Source organism: Papio anubis, chromosome 17 (assembly GCF_008728515.1).
Source record: "Papio anubis isolate 15944 chromosome 17, Panubis1.0, whole genome shotgun sequence".
Classification (NCBI taxonomy): Eukaryota; Metazoa; Chordata; class Mammalia; order Primates; family Cercopithecidae; genus Papio; species Papio anubis.
The window spans coordinates 43,506,573-43,524,594 of NC_044992.1; the positions used below are offsets into that span (position 1 = coordinate 43,506,573).

Genomic DNA, 18,022 nt, shown 5'->3' on the forward strand with positions numbered 1-18,022 from the left:
TGGATCACCTGGAGTCAGGAGTTCAAGACCAGCCTGGCCAACATGGTGAACCCCATCTTTACTGAAAATACAAAAATTAGCTGGATATGGTGATGCACGTCTGTAGTTACCACTACTTGGGAGGCTGAGGCAGGAGGATCGCTTGAACCTGGGAGGCAGAGATTGCAGTGAGCCAGGAAGGCCACTGCACTCCAGCCTGGGTGACAGAGCGAGACTCTGTCTCAAAAAAATAAAAAAATAATAAATCTAACTAAAGGCCACTGAGTGTTCCAATTTGTGTACCTTGGGCAAGCCCATTCCCCATCCTGGGCCTCAGTTTCCCCATTTATATCACGAATATTCTGGGATTCTCATTCAAATACATCCTCTGCAGGCAACAGCCTGCCAGAGGGAGTTAACTTTTTTCTTTTGCTGTATTACTCACCTCCCCAGCACCTGTGTACACAGTAGATACACAGTAAAAGGTTAACAAAGTATAATAGGGCCCGGTGCGGTGACTCATATTTGTAATCCCAGCACTTTGGGAGGCTGAGGTGGGTGGATCACTTGAGATCAGGAGTTCGAGACCAGCTTGGCCAACATGGTGAAACCCCATCTCTACTAAAAATACAAAAAAAAAATTAGCCAGGCATGGTGTCAGGTGCCTCTACAGTTCCAGCTACTCAGGAGGCTGAGGTGAGAGAATTGCTTGAACCCGGAAGGCGGAGGTTGCAGTGAGACGAGATCACACCACTGCACTCCAGCCTGGGCGACAGAATGAGACTCTGTCTCAAAATAATAATAATAAGTATAATGGTATCTTTTCTTGCCCCCCTCTGTCAACAAATTCCTAATGGTGACCAAAAACAAGGAGAGAAAAATAAGCGGTTTATCAGCCGTATTTTCTCTGCATCACCGCAGTGATTGGAGTTGACTCCCACTTCCTGAAGCTGGGGGGAGGGCAGCAGAAATTTTTCCACTCAGAAGCTCGGTTTGGGCCTGGCACAGGGGCTCGTGCCTATAATCCTGGTACTTTGAGAAGCCAAGGCAGGAGCATTGTTTGAACCCAGGAGTTTGAGACCAGCCTAGGCAACATAGTGAAACCTGTCTCTAAGAAATAAAAAATAATAATTAGCTGGGCGTGGTGGTGCCTGCCTGTGGTACCAGCTACTAGGGAGGCTAAGGTGGGAGAATTGCTTGAGCCTGCGAGATCGAGGCTGTAGCGAGTTGTGATCATGCCATTGCACTCAGCCTGGGTGACAAGAGTGAGACCCTGACTCAAAAAAAAAAAAAAGAAAAGAAAAGAAAAACAAGGCCGGGCATGGTGGCTCATGCCTCTAATCCCAGCATTTTGGGAGGTCGAGGCGGATCACCTGAGGTCAGGAGTTCGAGCCAGCCTGGCGAACATGGTGAAGCCCTGTCTCTACTAAAAATACAAAAATCGGCTGGGTGTGGTGGCACATGCCTGTAATCCCAGCTATTCAAAAGGCTGAGACAGCAAAAATGCTTGAACCCAGGAAGCAGAGCAGTGAGCCAAGATCGTGCCACTGCACTCCAGCCTGGGCAACAGAGCAAGACTCCACCTCAAAAAAAAAAAAAAAAAAGAGAAGAAGAAGAAGAAGGAAAGATGCTACGTTTGAATTTCATCTCTGCTCCTTTACAGCTTCTGGCCTCATAGCCACTTTAACCCCTTGATTCTGACATGTCCTCTGGCTCATGGGTATGTCAGAAATAATGGCAGCCATTTTACAGGTGCAAAACCAAAGGAATAAAGTGAAGTGGCCAATGGCACACCACAAAATGCAAGATCGTAAGATGTAGACATAAGACTGCTTTCTTCATTGGTTCAATGAAGATGGTGATAACAGCAATAGAGCCTGTTTTACAGGATTGCAGGAGGCTCGGCTGCAACAGAGGGAACGCTGTTTAGAAGCTGCGAACTGGCCGGGTGGGGTGGCTCACGCCTGTAATCCCAGCACTTGGGGAGGCCAAGGCGGGCGGATCACGAGGTCAGGAGATCGAGACCATCCTGGCTAACACGGTGAAACCCCGTCTCTACTAAAAATACAAAAAATTAGCTGGGCGTGGAGGCGGGAGGCTGAGGCAGGAGAATGGTGTAAACCCGGGAGGCGGAGCTTGCGGTGAGCCAAGATCGCACCACTGCACTCCAGCCTGGGGGACAGAGCGGAGACTCCGTCTCAAAAAAAAAAGAAGCTGCGAACTGCTTGAACTGCTCGTTGTTGGTGGAGCAGTAGCCGCAGTGACACAGATGCTTGGCGAGGGGCTGGGAGTAGCCTTCCTTCCAAACGTGTTTGCCTCCAGTTCATAAACAGGGCTGGGCTTAGGCACTGGACGCACAAGGATGAACAAGACATGGTCCCTGCCTTGGCGGAATTGACACTGTGGGGGTAGGGCACAGACGAATACACAGGTAGCACAACACATCCAGGCAGTTTTTATAAGGTATACAGCCAGTGTTGTGGGAGCTCAGGCGGCCTCCTGGGTGTATTAGGTTTGTTTATTTGTGCTTTGTTTTAACATCTCTGCCATCTTCGGCAGCTCCCGTAAGACGAACATGGACAGTTTGGGACCTGCCACCCTTTAGCCAGCTTGGGTGCCGCACCTGAGGGAGGGACTGATTGGGTGACACCTCCCCTCTTTCCTTGAGTCTCTGGGTGACCCTGTGTGACTAGGGCTGGGCAGCAGCACATGCAATTCCCAAAGGCCTCAGGAACAGGCCTGCGGGCTTTCCTGTGGGGCGATCAGTCCAGGGAGGTCACGGCAAGTGGTCACATATGTGGAGTTTGGTTTTTTGTTGTTGTTGGTTTTTTTGTTTGAGATGGAGTTCCACTCTTGTTGCCTAGGCTGGAGGGCAATGGTGCGATCTCCGCTCACTGCAACCTCCACCTCCCGGGTTCAAGTGATTCTCCTGCCTCAGCCTCCTGAGTAGCTGGGATTTCAGGCGCCCGCCACCATGCCCGGCTAATTTTTCGTATTTTTAGTAGAAATGGGGTTTCACCATGTTGGTCAGGCTGGTCTTGAACTCCAGACCTCAGGTGATCCACCCGCCTCGGCCTCCCAAAGTGCTGGGATTACAGGCATGAGCCACCACGCTCAGCCAAATAAATGTGCCTTTATTTATACTTGCAAATGGGTCAAAGATTCAGCATGTGGTACAAAATTCAAAAGGTACAAAAAAGAACACAGTGAAAAGTAAGTCTTCCACCTTCCTCTGCTCTCAGCTTCCCAATTCTCCTCCTCAGAGGTAAACACTCTTGTTAGTTTCTTCTCTGTCCTTCCAGAAATCAAATATTCTCTTTTAGGAATTTTTTAAAAAGCATTATTTATCAAGATGTGGTCTACAGACCCCCTGAGTCAGAATCGCCCACATCACAGACATTCAAGTTGGAGAACACTGCTTTGAAGAATTTACCAGCTATCATCCTGTGATGGGAAGGATATTTCCAGATGGCCTTATTTCCTTGCATGATCTCGGCTCACTGCAACCTCTGCCTCCCAGGTTCCAGCGATTCTCCTGCCTCACCCTCCAGAGTAGCTGGGATTACAGGCACACACCACCACCATGCCCAGCTAATTTTTGTATTTTTAGTAGAGACGGGGTTTCACCATGTTGGCCAGGCTGGTCTTCAACTCCTGATCTCGTGATCCGGCCACCTCGGACTCTCAAAGTGCTGGGATTACAGGCTTGAGCCACCGCGGCTGGCCCAGATGACCTTATTTCTAAGAGAGGAGACTAAGACTGAACCTGGTCGAATTCATGCCAGGTCTAGAACGAGTTTCCAACACTTTCTGCCACGCTAGTGTTTTGCAGACCCTGCGTGTACGTGTGCGTGTGTGTGTGTGTGTGTCCTTAGGAGCAAATCCTTTCTCCAAATAAAATAATACCTGGAAACACACACACATGCAAAATAAAAGCAGAACTCCTCCTGTTGAAGTGGGGGTGGGGTGAGCAGGGGACCTCACTGAGCCTTCCTTGCCTTATTGTAGGCCCTGTGGCACCTCCTTGGGACCCAAGAGTGGAAAGACCACAGTCTCATCTTAGGTGACATCCTAGAGGTGACAGGAATTTGGTATTCAGATGGTCAAATCCAAGGTGGGAGAAGAGGAATTGGAAGTCCCACCTCAACTTCATTGCTGGGAACCGTGGATGTCCCCATTGTCCCCAGTGCCTGTTCTTCTCAGTCAACCCCCCTCTGCATTCCTCAAGCTCATCTTAAGCTGATGAATGCAGAAAGCTGTTTGGAGCCCAAGCATCCCCAAGAAAAGAGGTGGCCTCAGCCAGGCATGGTGGCTCACACCGATAATCCCAGCGCTTTGAGAGGCCGAGGTGGGCAGATCACTTAAGGTCAGGAGTTCAAGACCGGCCCAGCTAACGTGGTGAAATCCTGTCTCTACTAAAAACACACACACAAAAAATTAGCATGGTGGCATAGGCCTGTAATCCCAGCTACTCAGGAGGCTGAGGCAGGAGAATCGCTTGAACCTGGGAGATGGAGGTTGCAGTGAGCCAAAATCACGTCAGTGCACTCCGACCTGGGTGACAGAACAAGACTCTGTCTCAAAACAAAACAAAAAAGGCCGGGCGCGGTGACTCACGCCTGTAATCCCAGCACTTTGGGAGGCCGAGGCGGGTGAATCACAAGGTCAGGAGTTCGAGACCAGCCTGACCAACATGGTGAAACCCCACCTCTACTAAAAATACAAAAAAAATAGCTGGGCGTGGTGGCAGATGCCTGTAATCCCAGTTACTAGGGAGGCTGAGCCAGGAGAATTGCTTGAACCTGGGAGGCAGAGGTTGCAGTGAGCTGAGATTGTGCCACGGCACTCTAGCCCAGACAACAGTGAGAGACTCCGTCTCAAAAAAAAAAAAAAAAAAAAAAAAAAGGTGGACTCGTTTGAGCATTCATATTCCTGACCACCTTAAGTGTATTTACCAAGACTGCTAATGTGCCCAGCACTATAAACTCCAAGAAATCTAAAAGTAGTCCTCACTCGCCAGTTACTCTCAATTTAGCTGGAGAGAGAAGATATAAAAAGAAGTGATAATGACCAGGCACGGTGGCTCACACCTGTAATCCCAGCACTTTGAGAGGCCACGGCAGGAGGATCTCTTGAGCCCGGAAGTTTGAGACCAGTCCTGGCAACCTAGTGAGACCCCATCTCTGAAAAAAGTAAAAGAATTAGCCTGGCATGGTAGTGCATGCCCGTGGTCCCAGCTACTTGGAAGGCTGAGATGGGAAGACTGCAGGAGCCCAGGCGGTCGAGGCTGCAGTGAGCTGAGATGGCGCCATTGCACTCCAGCCTGGGCAACAAGAGCAAAACTCCATCTCAAAAATAAGTAAATAAATAAATAAAAAGGAAGTGAAGTGATAGTGACATTAAGCAGGTGTGTGCTGACTGCCAAGTGAGGGGTACAGGCAAGTGGGCAGATGGGCAGGCAGGTGTCTCCAGGGATGTGAGGAAGTGCGAGATCAGTTTAGGGGGAAAGGCCAGAGCTGGGCAGAAAGAAATTGCAGGCAACACTGCCTTCCAGGGGAAGCCTGGCCACTTTGAGATGCGATCAGAGCTGAAGAAGCAGTCAATTGGGCCCTAAAGCCCTGAACTCTTTTTTTTTTTAAGACAAGGTCTTACTGTGCTATGTAGTGACAGGATCACAGCTCACTGCAACCTCAAATGGCTGGACTCAAGTGATCTTTCTACCTTAGCCTCCCGAGTAGCTGGGATTACAGGTGCATGCCACCACGCCTGACTAATTTTTGTATTTTTTTTGTAGAGATGGGGTATTGCTGTATTGCCCAGGCTGGTCTTGAACTCTTGGGCTCAAGTAATTCACCTGCCTTGACCTCCCAAAGTGCTAGGATTACAGGCATGAGCCACCACGCCCGGTTGGGCCCTGAACTCTAATCCTAGCTTAACTGGCTTGAGGGACTTGGGTTGGAGTTGAGAAAGGTTTTTCTTTTTCTTTTTTCTTTTTTTTTTTTTTTTTGAGACTGAGTTTTGCTCTCGTTGCCCAGGCTGGAGTGCTATGGCACAATCTCAGCTCACTGCAACCTCTACCTCCTGGGCTCAAGCAATTCTCCTGCCTCAGCCTCCTGAGTAGCTGGCTAATTTTTGTTTGGCCACACCTGGCTAATTTTTGTATTTTTAGTACAGACGGGCTTTCACCACGCTGACCAGGCTAGTCACGAACTCCTGACCTCAGGTGATCTACCTACCTTGGCCTCCCAAAGTGCTGGGATTACAGGCGTGAGCCTCCTTGCCCAGCCAGAGTTGAAGATTTTTACGGCCGACTTCCATCCTTCAAACTCGCTTCACCATAAATCACAACTCTATCCTTTGAGTGGCTCCATGTGGCTCACGCCACTGCAGCTGCACGCTGGCCTCCTAACTGCTGTTTGAACACACCGAGACTACTCCCACCTGAGTACTTGCTGGTCTCTCTGCTGGAAGGCTGTTCCCCAAGGTACCTGCATGGCTGGATCCCTCATTTCTTTCCTTCACTGGGCTCAACACCTGATCAGAGAGGCATCCTCCAACTGCTTTGTGTTAAACAGCATCCTTCCCGCTCTCAACATGCCTTCCCTGCTTTATGTTCTTCATAGCATCTATCATCATATGGCATTCTATATATTTACCTGTTGGCTGCCGCTCCCATTAAATGTGAGTTCCATGTGGGCAACACTGTTTGTGCCCCTGGTGCCTAGAACAGCACCAGACACATAGTAGGTATTACAACATAAACATTCATTGAATAAGTCAGTACATGAGTAACTCCCTCTCTCTTCTTTTTGCTTTCTCATCCCCGTGATTGCCAGGAGAGAGTGACTCCCTCTCAATGATTCTCACAGAATCCTCTCTAGGATGAAGGGGGGTGCTCACGTTGGCCTGGAGCTTTGATCTCATGGACAGCAGAGGTCCTGGTGCAACTTTACCATGCCACAGCAGATGTAGCAGTGCAATTGTAAATCTCACCAGAAGGTGACAGTTGCCAAGGTGACAGCTTCTCAGGGTACCTGATAAGGAACCGGGTGGAGAGGAGACCTAGGCTTGGAAAGGGAGCACCATAGGAGTTGGTGGGAGCAGGTGAAAGGCTTGGTTTCTTGCTCCCTGCCTGGTGCCTGGTGACTGCAGACACTGAGTCAGGGACCAAGGGGAGGAGGGAGGCAGTCATCGTCATGACGGGAGCATCAGTGAAACTGCTGGCCTGGTGTCCCCTCCTGGTCCTGGACTCCATGTCCTTTACCTGTCCTTGGCACCCCAGATGAGTCAGCAAGATCCAGCCTCTGAGGTTCATTGCAGCACTTCCCCTGGGGGCAGATTAGAGGATGTTGCATGGTATTAAGTAATACATCTGGAGCAGGCGCAGTGGCTCATGCCTATAATCTTAGCACTTTGGGAGGTCGAGGCAGGTGGATCACCTGAGGTCAGGAGTTTGAGACCAGCCTGGCCAACATGTTGAAACTCTGTCTCTACTAAAAATACAAAAATTGACCAGCTTGGCCAGCATGGTGAAACCCTGTCTCTACTAAAAATACAAAAATTAGCCGTGTGTGGTGGCGCATGCCTGTAATCCCAGCTACTCAGGAAGCTGATGCAGGAGAATCGCTTGAACCCAGGAGGTGGAGGTTGCGGTGAGCAGAGATCGCGCCATTGCACTCCAGCCTGGGCAACAGACCGAGACTCTGTCTCAAAAAAAAAAAAAAAAAAGAAAATTAACCAGATGTGGTGGTGCATGCCTGTAATCCCAGCTACTCAGGAGGCTGAGGCAAGAGAATCTCTTGAACCTGGAAGGCGAAGGTTGCAGCGAGCCGAGATTGTGCTGCAACACTCCAGCCTGGGCAACAGGGCCAGGCTCTGTCTCAAAAAAAAGAAAAAGAAAAAGAAAAAAAAAGGTAATACATCTGGGAGGGAAGGAGGCTGGGAAAGCCAGCAGCAGCCTGGGGACAAGGGTCATCTGGACTGAACCTGTCTCTGTATGCAACCCTACAGTCCAGGAAACAGGTGGGGCTGGGAACTCAGGGAGAGGCGGGGCTTCCCTAGCCTCAGCTGAAAATCAGCATTTTAGCTACAAGCGGGTGAAAAAAGACAGTTTCAAAGCAGCAAATCCTCATAGAAAATGAATGTAGGCGTGCCTTGCTTTAAGCCACTCCTTATAGAAAAACTGAATCTCTCCCAAGAGTAAACAATAAAGGGGGTAATTCTTCATTTGAAAAAGGGATGCTCCTTGGAGACATAGGTGAGTATCCCTTGTGAACTGGAACTGCCTTTATAAATATTCAGCTTCCTCATAACTTGAAATGTTACACTTCCTGATTTATAAAACTACCTTCAAATACAGGAATACTTTCGCACATATATAATCTCATCAGATTCTCTCTCTGTTTTTTTTTTTTGAGTCTCACTCTGTTGCCCAGGCTGGAATGCAGTTGCGCAATCTTGGCTCACTGCAACCTCCACCTCCCTGGGTTCAAGCAATTCTCCTGCCTCAGTCTCCCAAGTAACTGGGATTATAGGCGTGCACGCCATCACACCCTGCTAATTTTTGTATTTTTACTAGAGATGAGATTTTACCATGTTGGCCAGTCTGGTCTGGAACTCCTGACCTCAAGTGATCCACCCGCCTCAGCCTCCCAAAGTGCTGGGATTACAGGTGTGAGTCACCGAACCCAGCTGATAATCTCATCAGATTATCAAAGGAACCTGTGAGGGATCTATCATTATACCCCCTCCCCTGATTTTTTTTTTTTTTTTTTTTTTTTTTAGAGACAGGGTCTTGCTCTGTTGCCCAGGTTGGAGCTTTTTGTTTATTTTAGAGACAGGGTCTTGCTCTGTTGCCCAGGCTGGAGTGCAGTGGTGCAACCTCAGCTTACTGCAGCCTAGACCTCAAGAGATCCTCCTGCCTCAGTCTCCTGGGACTACAGGCGCGCACCACCACACCTGCCTAATTTTTAAAATTTTTGGTAGAGATGGGGTCTCGCCATGTTGCCCAGGCTGGTCTCAAACTCCTAGGCTCAAGCAATCCTCCCGCCTCGGCCTCCCAAAGTGCTGGGATGACAGGCGTGAGCCACCGCACCTGGCCAATTATCTCCATTTTGCGAGCAAGGAAACAGGCTTAGAGTGGATAAGTCACACAGTTCAGGCAGGCCTTCAGGCTTGAAGCACTTCCCAGCACATCACACCTGTCCCCATGTGATTCCAACACAGCTCTTGGGAGGCTGGTACAGAGCAACAGACTATGATCCCATGTGAGAGATGAGAAAACTGAGCCCCAGGGAGGAGAAGGGCTCCAAATAGATTCCCTGACTGAGTCTAGGCTCTAGAGTCAGACACACCCAGGTTCAAGTCCTAGGTCTACCACTCACCAATTCTCCTTGGCAGGTACTTGAACTCTTGGTGCCTCAGTTTCTACATCTATAAAATGGGGATGATAATAACTAGGTCATGAGAGCTGGGAGGGTGAACTGAAGTGATGTATGTTATTGTTTAGAGTGCTGCCTGACACACAGCTGCTATTTGTATGCTGTCATTCTTGTTATTTTCAGAGTATTTCACACTTGTATGAAATATCCACAGAGGCGTGTAATGGAGAGTCTCCTCTGGGGGCAGGCAAGATGTCAGTCATCCCTCATCCTAGCCCTTCCCTCCCCTCACCACCCTCAACCCTTCTTGAAGGTCACACTAGGCTGGTTCTGTCCCAGCCCCCAAGAACTTCCCTGCCACTGCCTGACCCCACCTTGAAGCTGCCCAGTGGCCCTGGCAGATGAATGGCATCTCCCGGGGCCGCACCCGGCATGTGGTCATCCTGCCTCTGCCTGCGGCAGGGCCTGGAGCCCGGACGTGCCTGGCAGGCTGCCAGGGCTTCTTTGGTAGGGCGCCCCGCCACTCCCTCTGGGCCCCTCTATTCTGGGAGCTGTAATTTAGACAGCCTTCCCCGCCCCAATTGCTATCTGTGGCAGCAGTCCCTGTTCCCCAGGGCCCTGCCCACCCCTCCGCGGCTGCCTTTTCATAAACAGCTCCCGGGCTGCCCTGTTATCTTGGGCGCTGTGGCTCTGGGGAGGAGGCCCTGCCACCCTGGAGATACAAAGAATCCCTCCATCCCAGGGAGAAGCTCACCCAGTGCGGACAGAGGTGGGATAAGGCCCTCACCCACCAAAGCTCAATATAGCAGCCCTCAGAACCTGACCCTGAAGTCTGCTGGATGGGGTGGGGTGCAGAGAAGAGGATAGGCTGTCATTTTTCCCCCAACCCCCTGGGGACTGGGTCAGCCAGGGCTGTCTCCTAAAGGCCCTTGCCTCAGCCATGCATGTTCAGCCACAGGCCACAAAATGTATGTGTGTGTCTCTGTGTTGAGGGTATCAATAATAGCAACAAAACTGATGTTTCTAAAATGCAAATGTGCCAATGTTTCTAAAATGCAAATGTGCCTGGGGAGGCTGAGGGGAGAGCATCTCTTGAGACCAGGAGCTCAAGACTAGCCTGTGCAACATAGCAAGACTCCATCTCTACAAAAAAAAAATTAAAAATTAGCTGGGTATGGTGACCAATTAGACCTAGCTATTGGGAGGCTGAGGGGAAAGGACTGCTTGAGCCAGCAAAGTCAAGGCTGCAGTGAGTTGAGATTGTGCCACTGCACTCCAGCTTGGGCAACAGAGCTAGACCGTGTCTCAAAAATAAAATAAAACATAGGCCAGGTGCAGTGGCTCACACCTGTAATCCTAGCACTTTAGGAGGCCGAGGTGGGTGGATCACTTGAGGTCAGGAGTTCAAGAGCAGCCTGGGCAACATGGTGAAACCCCGTCTCTACTAAAAATACAGACAAATTAGCCAGGTGTGGTGGTAGGCACCTGTAATCTCAGTTACTTGGGAGGCTGAGGCAGGAGGATCACTTGAACCTAGGAGGCGGAGGCTGCAGTGAGCTGAGATCCTACTACTACTGCACTCCAGCTTGGGCGACACAGGAAGACTCCGACTCAAAAAAATCAAAATCAAAGTAAAATAAAATGCAAATGAGATTGTGTCACTCTCTGACTCCAGACCTTCAGTGTTTCCCCACAGCCCTTATGGATGAAGCTCAAAAGACCCTCCACGCTCTGCCTTTTCTACCACTTCTCTCACCTCAGTGCCTTGGCACGCGCTTCCCCGGCCCTGCCTGGACTTTGTTCTCCTCTTCACGTAACTCCTGTTCATTCTGCAGGTCTCAGCTTATAAGTCATTGCTCATGGAACCCTCCTATGACATCACAGACACTCCCTCCCTGTTCCTCCCTTTGGACTGGGATGGGTGTCCCTCCTGAGTTCACCAGAAGCACCACGCCCTTGCCTGTGCACTGCTCTACCTGCTGCCAGCTATAAGTGCTCCCAGGGCTGAAACTTCCTCTTACTGTTATTTTTCAGTCCCTAGCCCAGTCCTGGCACGTAGGTTTTCCAAATATATTTGTTGGAAGAATGTGCGAATGAATACATGAATGACTCCTCTGGCCCTCCAGGATGTGTGGGTGTCTTGGGAGGTATTTGACTACTTTGTGCCTTCCGTTTTCTGTTTTTTTTTTTTTTTTTTTTTTTGAGACAGAGTCTCACTCTGTCGCACAGGCTGGAGTGCAGTGGTTCGATCTTGGCTCACTGCACGCTCTGCCTTCTGGGTTCATGCCATTCTCCTGCCTCAGCCTCCCAAGTAGCTGGGACTAAGGCGCCTGCCACCATGCCTGGCTAATTTTGCTGTATTTTTAGTAGAGACAGGGGGTTTTCACTGTGTTAGCCAGGAGGTCTTGATCTCCTGACCTTGTGATCCACCATGCTTGGCCTCCCAAAGAAGTGCTGGGATTACAGGCATTGAGCCACATACCCAGCCTATTTTCTTTCTCTTTCTTTCTTTCTTTCTTTCTTTTTTTTTTTTTTTTTTTTTGAGGCAGAGTGTCCCTCTGTCACTCAGGCTGGAGTGCAGTGACACAATCTCGGCTCACTGCAACCTCTGCCTCCTGGGTTCAAGTGATTCTCCTGACTCAGCCTCCCAAGTAGCTGGGACTACAGTCACGTGCCACCACTCCCAGCTAATTTTTGTATTTTTAGTAGAGACAGGGTCTCGCCATTTGGTCAGGCTGGTCTTGAACTCCTGACCTCAAGTGATCCGCCCGCCTCGGCCTCCCAAAAGTGCTGGGATTACAGGCATAAGCCACAGCACTCGGCCATGCCTTCCATTTTCTAGGAAAGTCCAGATGTTCCTTCGTCCTCTAAGTATAACTTCAGGCTTGCTGCACTGTCTGTCCATCTTAATCTGGTCATTATGGTTGCTATCGCCATGAGTCTGCTAGCGGGGAGCCCCAGCAGGCTTTGAGGATGCGCTCTAGGACAAAGCAGGCATCCTTAGGTTGAGGGGGAGAAGGGCATAGGAGGAGGGCGTCCTCAGGCCGTGGGTCACTTACAAACAACAAGTCTGTTACCAGGAGGGAAGACGAGCCAAATGGACAGGTCGGGTCCTTATTTTGGCATTTTCTGCTGTGCTATAGAGACACGCTTTGTATTTTGTTTGCTCCAAAGAGGGAAAACAGAAATAACAACCTACAACTACAGCCACTCAGCTGGAGTTAAATTGTTTACTAGTTATCCCAATAACTGTTGGAAGACCTCTGAAATGTCAGTATTCCTGCATGCAAACTACAATTTCTGTGGTGCCAGCTACTCGGGAGGCTGAGGCAGGAGAATCACTTGAACCTAGGAGGCAGAGGTTGCAGTGAGCCGAGATTGCACCACTGCACTCTAGCCTGGGCGACTGAGTAAGATTCCATCTCAAAAAATAAAAGTAAAAATAAATAAAAAATTAGCTCAGCGTGGTGGCGTGTGCCTGTAGTCCCAGATACTTGGGGGGTGAGGCAGGAGAGGATGGCTTAAGCCTGGGAGGTAGAGGGTGCAGTGAGCCAAGATTGAGCCACTGCACTCCAGCCTGGATGACAAAGTAAGACCCTGTCTCTAAATAAATAAATAAATAAATAAATAAAGCCTCCCTCATGTCTACCCCATTTCCCTGCTTTAATTTTCTCCAAAACACTTACTGCTCTCTAAGACACTGGGGTTTTTGTAGGTTTTTTTTTTCTTTTTTTTTCTTTTTTTTGCGAGATGGAGTCTTGCTCTGTTGCCCAGGCTGGAGTGAAGTGGCGTGATCTCGCCTCACTGCAACCTCCACCTCCCGGGTTGAAGCAATTCTCCTGCCTCAGTCTCCCGAGTAGCTGGGATTACAGATGCCTGCCACAACGCCCAGCTAATTTTTGTATGCTAATTTTTGTATTTTTAGTAGAGATGGGAGTTCACCATGTTGGCCAGGCTGATCTTGAACTCCTGACCTTCTGATCTTCCTGCTTCAGCCTCCCAAAGTGCTGGGATTACAGGCGTGAGCCACCATGCCCGGCCAAGGGTTTTGTTGTGTTTTGTTTTCTTGAGATGGAGTTTTGCTTTCGTTGCCCAGGCTGGAGTGCAATGGCGTGATCTTGGCTCACCGCAACCTCGGCCTCCTTTTCAAGCGATTCTCCTGCCTCAGTTTCCCGGTGTACAGGCATGCACCACCACACCTGGCTAATTTTGTATTTTTAGTAGAGACGGGGTTTCTCCATGTTGGTCAGGCTGGTCTCAAACTCCTGACCTCAGGTGATCTGTCCACCTCGGCCTCCCAAAGTGCTGGGATTACAGGCGCGAGCCACCGCGCCCAGCCGGTTTTTTGTTTGTTTGTTTGTTTTTTTAACTTACTTCTTGTGCTCACTGTCTGCCTTCTCCATAAGCCCTGTCAATTTTGCTTACTGATATATCCCCGATTTAGTTTTTTTTTTTCTTTTCTTTCCTTTTTTTGAGACAGAGTTTTGCTCTTGTCGCCCAGGCTGGAGTGCAGTGGCGCGATCTCTACCTCCTGGGTTCAAGTGATTCTCCTGCCTCAGCCTCCCAGGTAGCTGGGATTACAGGTGCCTGTCACCACACCCAGCTAAATTTTGTATTTTCAGTAGAGACGAGGTTTCACAATGTTGGCCAGGCTGGTCTCAACCTCCTGACCTCAGGTGATCCGCCCGCCTCGGCCTCCCAAAGTGCTGGGGTTACAGGCGTGAGCCACCGCGCCAGGCCTGCCCTCCTAATTTTTAAAAAACTTTTCTACAGAGATGGAGGGTCTCACTGTGTTGCCCAAGCTGGTCTCGAGCTCCTGCGCTTAAGTGATCCTCTAGCCTCAGTCTCTCAAAGTGCTGGGATTTGGGAACTCACAGGCATGAGCCACCATACCTGGCTAGTTTTCTATTTCTATGTAACAAATTACCCTCAAAACTTAGCAGCCTACAACACCAAGCATTTATTGTCTCCCACAGCTTCTGCAAGCAGGGTCCTCATGAGGTTGCAGTCATCTCAAGGCCTGACCAGGGCTGGAGGGTTGACCTGGCTGTGTCCAGGCTCACATGTTGACCTGACCAGGGCTGGAGCCTGACCAGGCTGTGTCCAGGCTCACTCATGTGGTGGTTGGCAGGCCCAAGTTCCTCACTGGCTATTGGCAGGGGCTTTGGCTCCTTCCCATGTGGGCCTCTCTATAGGGCTGCAAACACCGTGGCAGCTTGTTTCCCCCAGAGCGGGCAACCAAAGAAGAGGGAGGGCAAGAGAGTGAGACAGCATCCAAAACAGAAGCCACAGTCTCTCATAACCTAACGCTGGAAGTAATGGTCCTTTGCTTCCCGGTTCTGCCGGCAGGGGACTACGCAAGGATGCAGACATCAGGAGGTGGGCAGCATCAGGCCATCTTGGAAGCTGGTCACCACAGTCCCCTACACACACCTGGCACATAGAAGATTCTCAAGAAACATTGCAGGGCGCAGTGACTCACGCCTGTAATCCCAGCACTTTGGGAGGCCGAGGTGGGCGGATCACTTGGGGTCAGAAGTTTTGTTTTGTTTTGTTTTGTTTTGTTTTGTTTTGTTTTGTTTGAGGCGGTGCAGCTCTGTCATCAGGCTGGGTGCAGTGGCGGATCTCCCAGCTCACTGCAAGCTCCGCCTCCCGGTTCCACGCCATTCATCCTGCCTCCAGCCTCCCAAGTAGCTGGGACTACAGGTGCCCACCACCACGCCCGGCTAATTTTTTTTTTTTGTATTTTAGTAGAGGCCGGGGTTTCACCGTGTTAGCCAGGATGGTCTCGATCTCTGACCTCGTGATCCACCGTCACCGGCCTCCCAAAGATGCTGGGATTACAGGCAGAGGGGTGAAGTTTAAGACCAGCCTGGCCAACATGGTGAAACCCATCTCTACTACTAAAAATACAAAAATTAGCCAAGCGTGGTGAGATTGCCCACCTGCCAAATACAGCTACTCAGGAGCTGAGGCGGAGGAATCCTGGGCACCAGGTGCAAGGCACAGTGAGCTGAGATTAGGTCTGATACTCCAGCCTGGGCAGCAAACAAGACTCTGTCTCAAGGCAAGTAGGCAGCTTGTGATGGCTCAAGCCTGTAATCCCAGCACTTTGGAGGTGGATCCTGAGTCAGGAGATGGGAACGATATAAGCTAACATGGGAATTAGAAACCCGTCTCTACATACAAAATACAAAAATAGCTGGGAGGCAGAGTGGTGCCTGTAGTCCATCACTCAGGAGGCTGTGAGAAGTGGGAGAATGGCGTGGGCCCAGGAGGGCTTGCAGTGAGCGAGATGGCATGCCTCAACCTGGGCGACACAGCTGGCGAGACTCACGTCTCAAAAAAAGGCAAGCAAAAACAAAAACAAAGAAATAGCGGTAGAATGAAGATGAGGTGAGGTCGTTTTTAGCATGGTAGAATAGTTAGGTCCTATCCTGAAGGATCTTAAACACATTCAGGTTTCTTCACACCCCCACTGAACCCCACAATGCTCTCTTATCATTCACCTCCATCTCTTCCCAGCCATGTGACTGGGGCAAGTTCCAAAACTCACAGGCCTGTTGTGGGGATTAAAGACTGTGAAGAGAGGGCAGGTGGGCAGATCACCACTGCGAGGTCAGGAGTTCAAAGTTCCAGCCCCGGTAACATGGTCGAAACCCGTCTCCCACTAAAATACAAAAAATAGCCAGGCATTGGTGGCACCTGTATTGCCAGCTACTTGGGAGGCTGAGGCGGGAGAATAGCTTGAACCCGGGAGGTGGAGGGTGCAGTGAGCTGAGATTGTGCCATGCACTCCAGCCTGGGCAACAAGAGCAAAACTCCGTCTAAAAAAAAAAAAAAAAAAAAAAAAAAAAAAAAAAAATATATATATATATATATATATATATATACCTGCATATATATATAACCTCATGAGGCTGCCCAGCAGGTGGTTCATGTGGGTAATCCAAGCACTTTGGGAAGCCAAGACAGGTGAATTACTTGAGGCCAGGAGTTAGAGACCAGCCTGGCTAACATGGAAACTTAAGTCTCTACTAAAAATTAAAAAAAAATCAGCTGGGCATGATGGCGCTCACCTGTAGTCCCAGCTACTCAGAGGCTGAAATGGGAGAATTGCTTCAACCCAGGAGGCAGAGGTTGCAGTGAGCCAACATTGCACCACTGCACTCCAACCTGGGCGACAGAGCGAGACTCTGTCTCAAAAGAAAAACAAATTTAAAAAGGATACAAAACATTTAGAAACTTGAGAGCAAATTAGTACTACTATGAACACTTTTAATTTAAAAAAAATAGAAAAAATAAGACATGAAGGTGTAAGGATCATGGGATCTGACACACACAAGCCTTCAGTATGTAGCCATCACGGGCCAGGTGCAGTGGTTCATGTCTGTAATCCCAGCACTTTGGGAGGCCAAGGCAGGCAGATCACTTGAGGTCAGGAGTTCAAAACCAGCCTGTGAAATCTCATCTCTACTAAAAATACAAAAATTAGCCAGGTGTGGTGGGACACACTTGTAGGCCCAGCTACTCAGAAGGCTGAGGCAAGAGAACCCCTTGACCCAGAAGGTGGAGATTGCAGTGAGCCAAGATCATGCTACTGCATTCCAGCCTGGGTAACACAGCAAGACTCTGGCTAAGAAAAAAAAAAAAAAAAAATATATATATATATATATATATGTGTGTGTGTGTGTGTGTATGTATAGCCATCATGGGTAATGCTTTGTGTGTCACTAACACTGCAGAGAAAGAGAAAGATCAAGGGATTGAAAGCGCCTTTGCAAAATTATGACTGAAACAGTAAAAGAGATCTAACTTAATCGACTTAATCGATTCCATCTTGCTTCTTTTTTTTTTTTTTTTTTTTTTTGAGACGGAGTTTTGCTCTTGTTGTCCAGACTGGAGTGCAATGGTGCGATCCTGGCTAATTTTGTATTTTTAGTAGAGACGGGGTTTCTCCATGTTGGTCAGGCTGGTCTCGAACTCCCCACCTGAAGTGATCCACCCGCCTCGGCCTCCGGAAGTGCTGGGATTACAGGCATGAGCCACCGCGACTGGCCAACTCCATCTTGCTTCTAACCTCCAAGCTGTCCTTGTTCATTCCTGGGCATAGGCTGAATTAACTTTGGGAGAAACTCAGTTTATAGTTTATAATTGAAATCAAAGATGATAACAGCCCTTTCCCAAAGCAGACCTCCTTCTTGCTTGGGGACTAGATTACCTTTGTAGGACTAACATTAGCCACAAGATTAGAAATTATGGTTTAGTAGTCATGCAGCTGGAGGTTACAAAGTTCTAACCCTCCCTAAACTGTTCCTAAGATCAGTGCTTGAGATACTTTGCAGACCCTGCACTTGATGGATCAGCTGGCACCACCCAGGTCAATAAACGGGCTCATCTGATCTTGTGGCCCTCATGGAGGAACTGACTAAGAGCGAGAAGACAGCTTCGACTGCCTATGATTCCATCGCTGACCAATCAGCACTCCTGGCTCACTGGCTTCCCCCCTCTCCGCCCCCCCAAAAGTTGTCCTTAAAAACTCTGCTCCCCAAATGCTCAGGGAGACTGATTTGAGTAATAAAGAAACTCCGGCCTCCCACATAACTGTCTCTGTGTAAATTACTCTTTCTTTATTGCAATTTCCCTGTCTTGAGGAATTGGCT

The 18,022-nt window shown here is 49.3% G+C and overlaps 1 long non-coding RNA gene across 1 annotated transcript; it reads right to left on the reverse strand.

Moving 5' to 3' along the window:
- Positions 1–6,922: 6,922 nt before the first annotated feature.
- LOC101023251 lies at positions 6,923–11,264 on the reverse strand. Its single transcript, XR_639075.4, has 3 exons — positions 11,116–11,264; positions 7,244–7,307; positions 6,923–7,013 (listed from the first exon to the last, which is right to left on the reverse strand). It is a non-coding gene; the product is annotated as an uncharacterized LOC101023251 (long non-coding RNA).
- Positions 11,265–18,022: the final 6,758 nt, after the last annotated feature.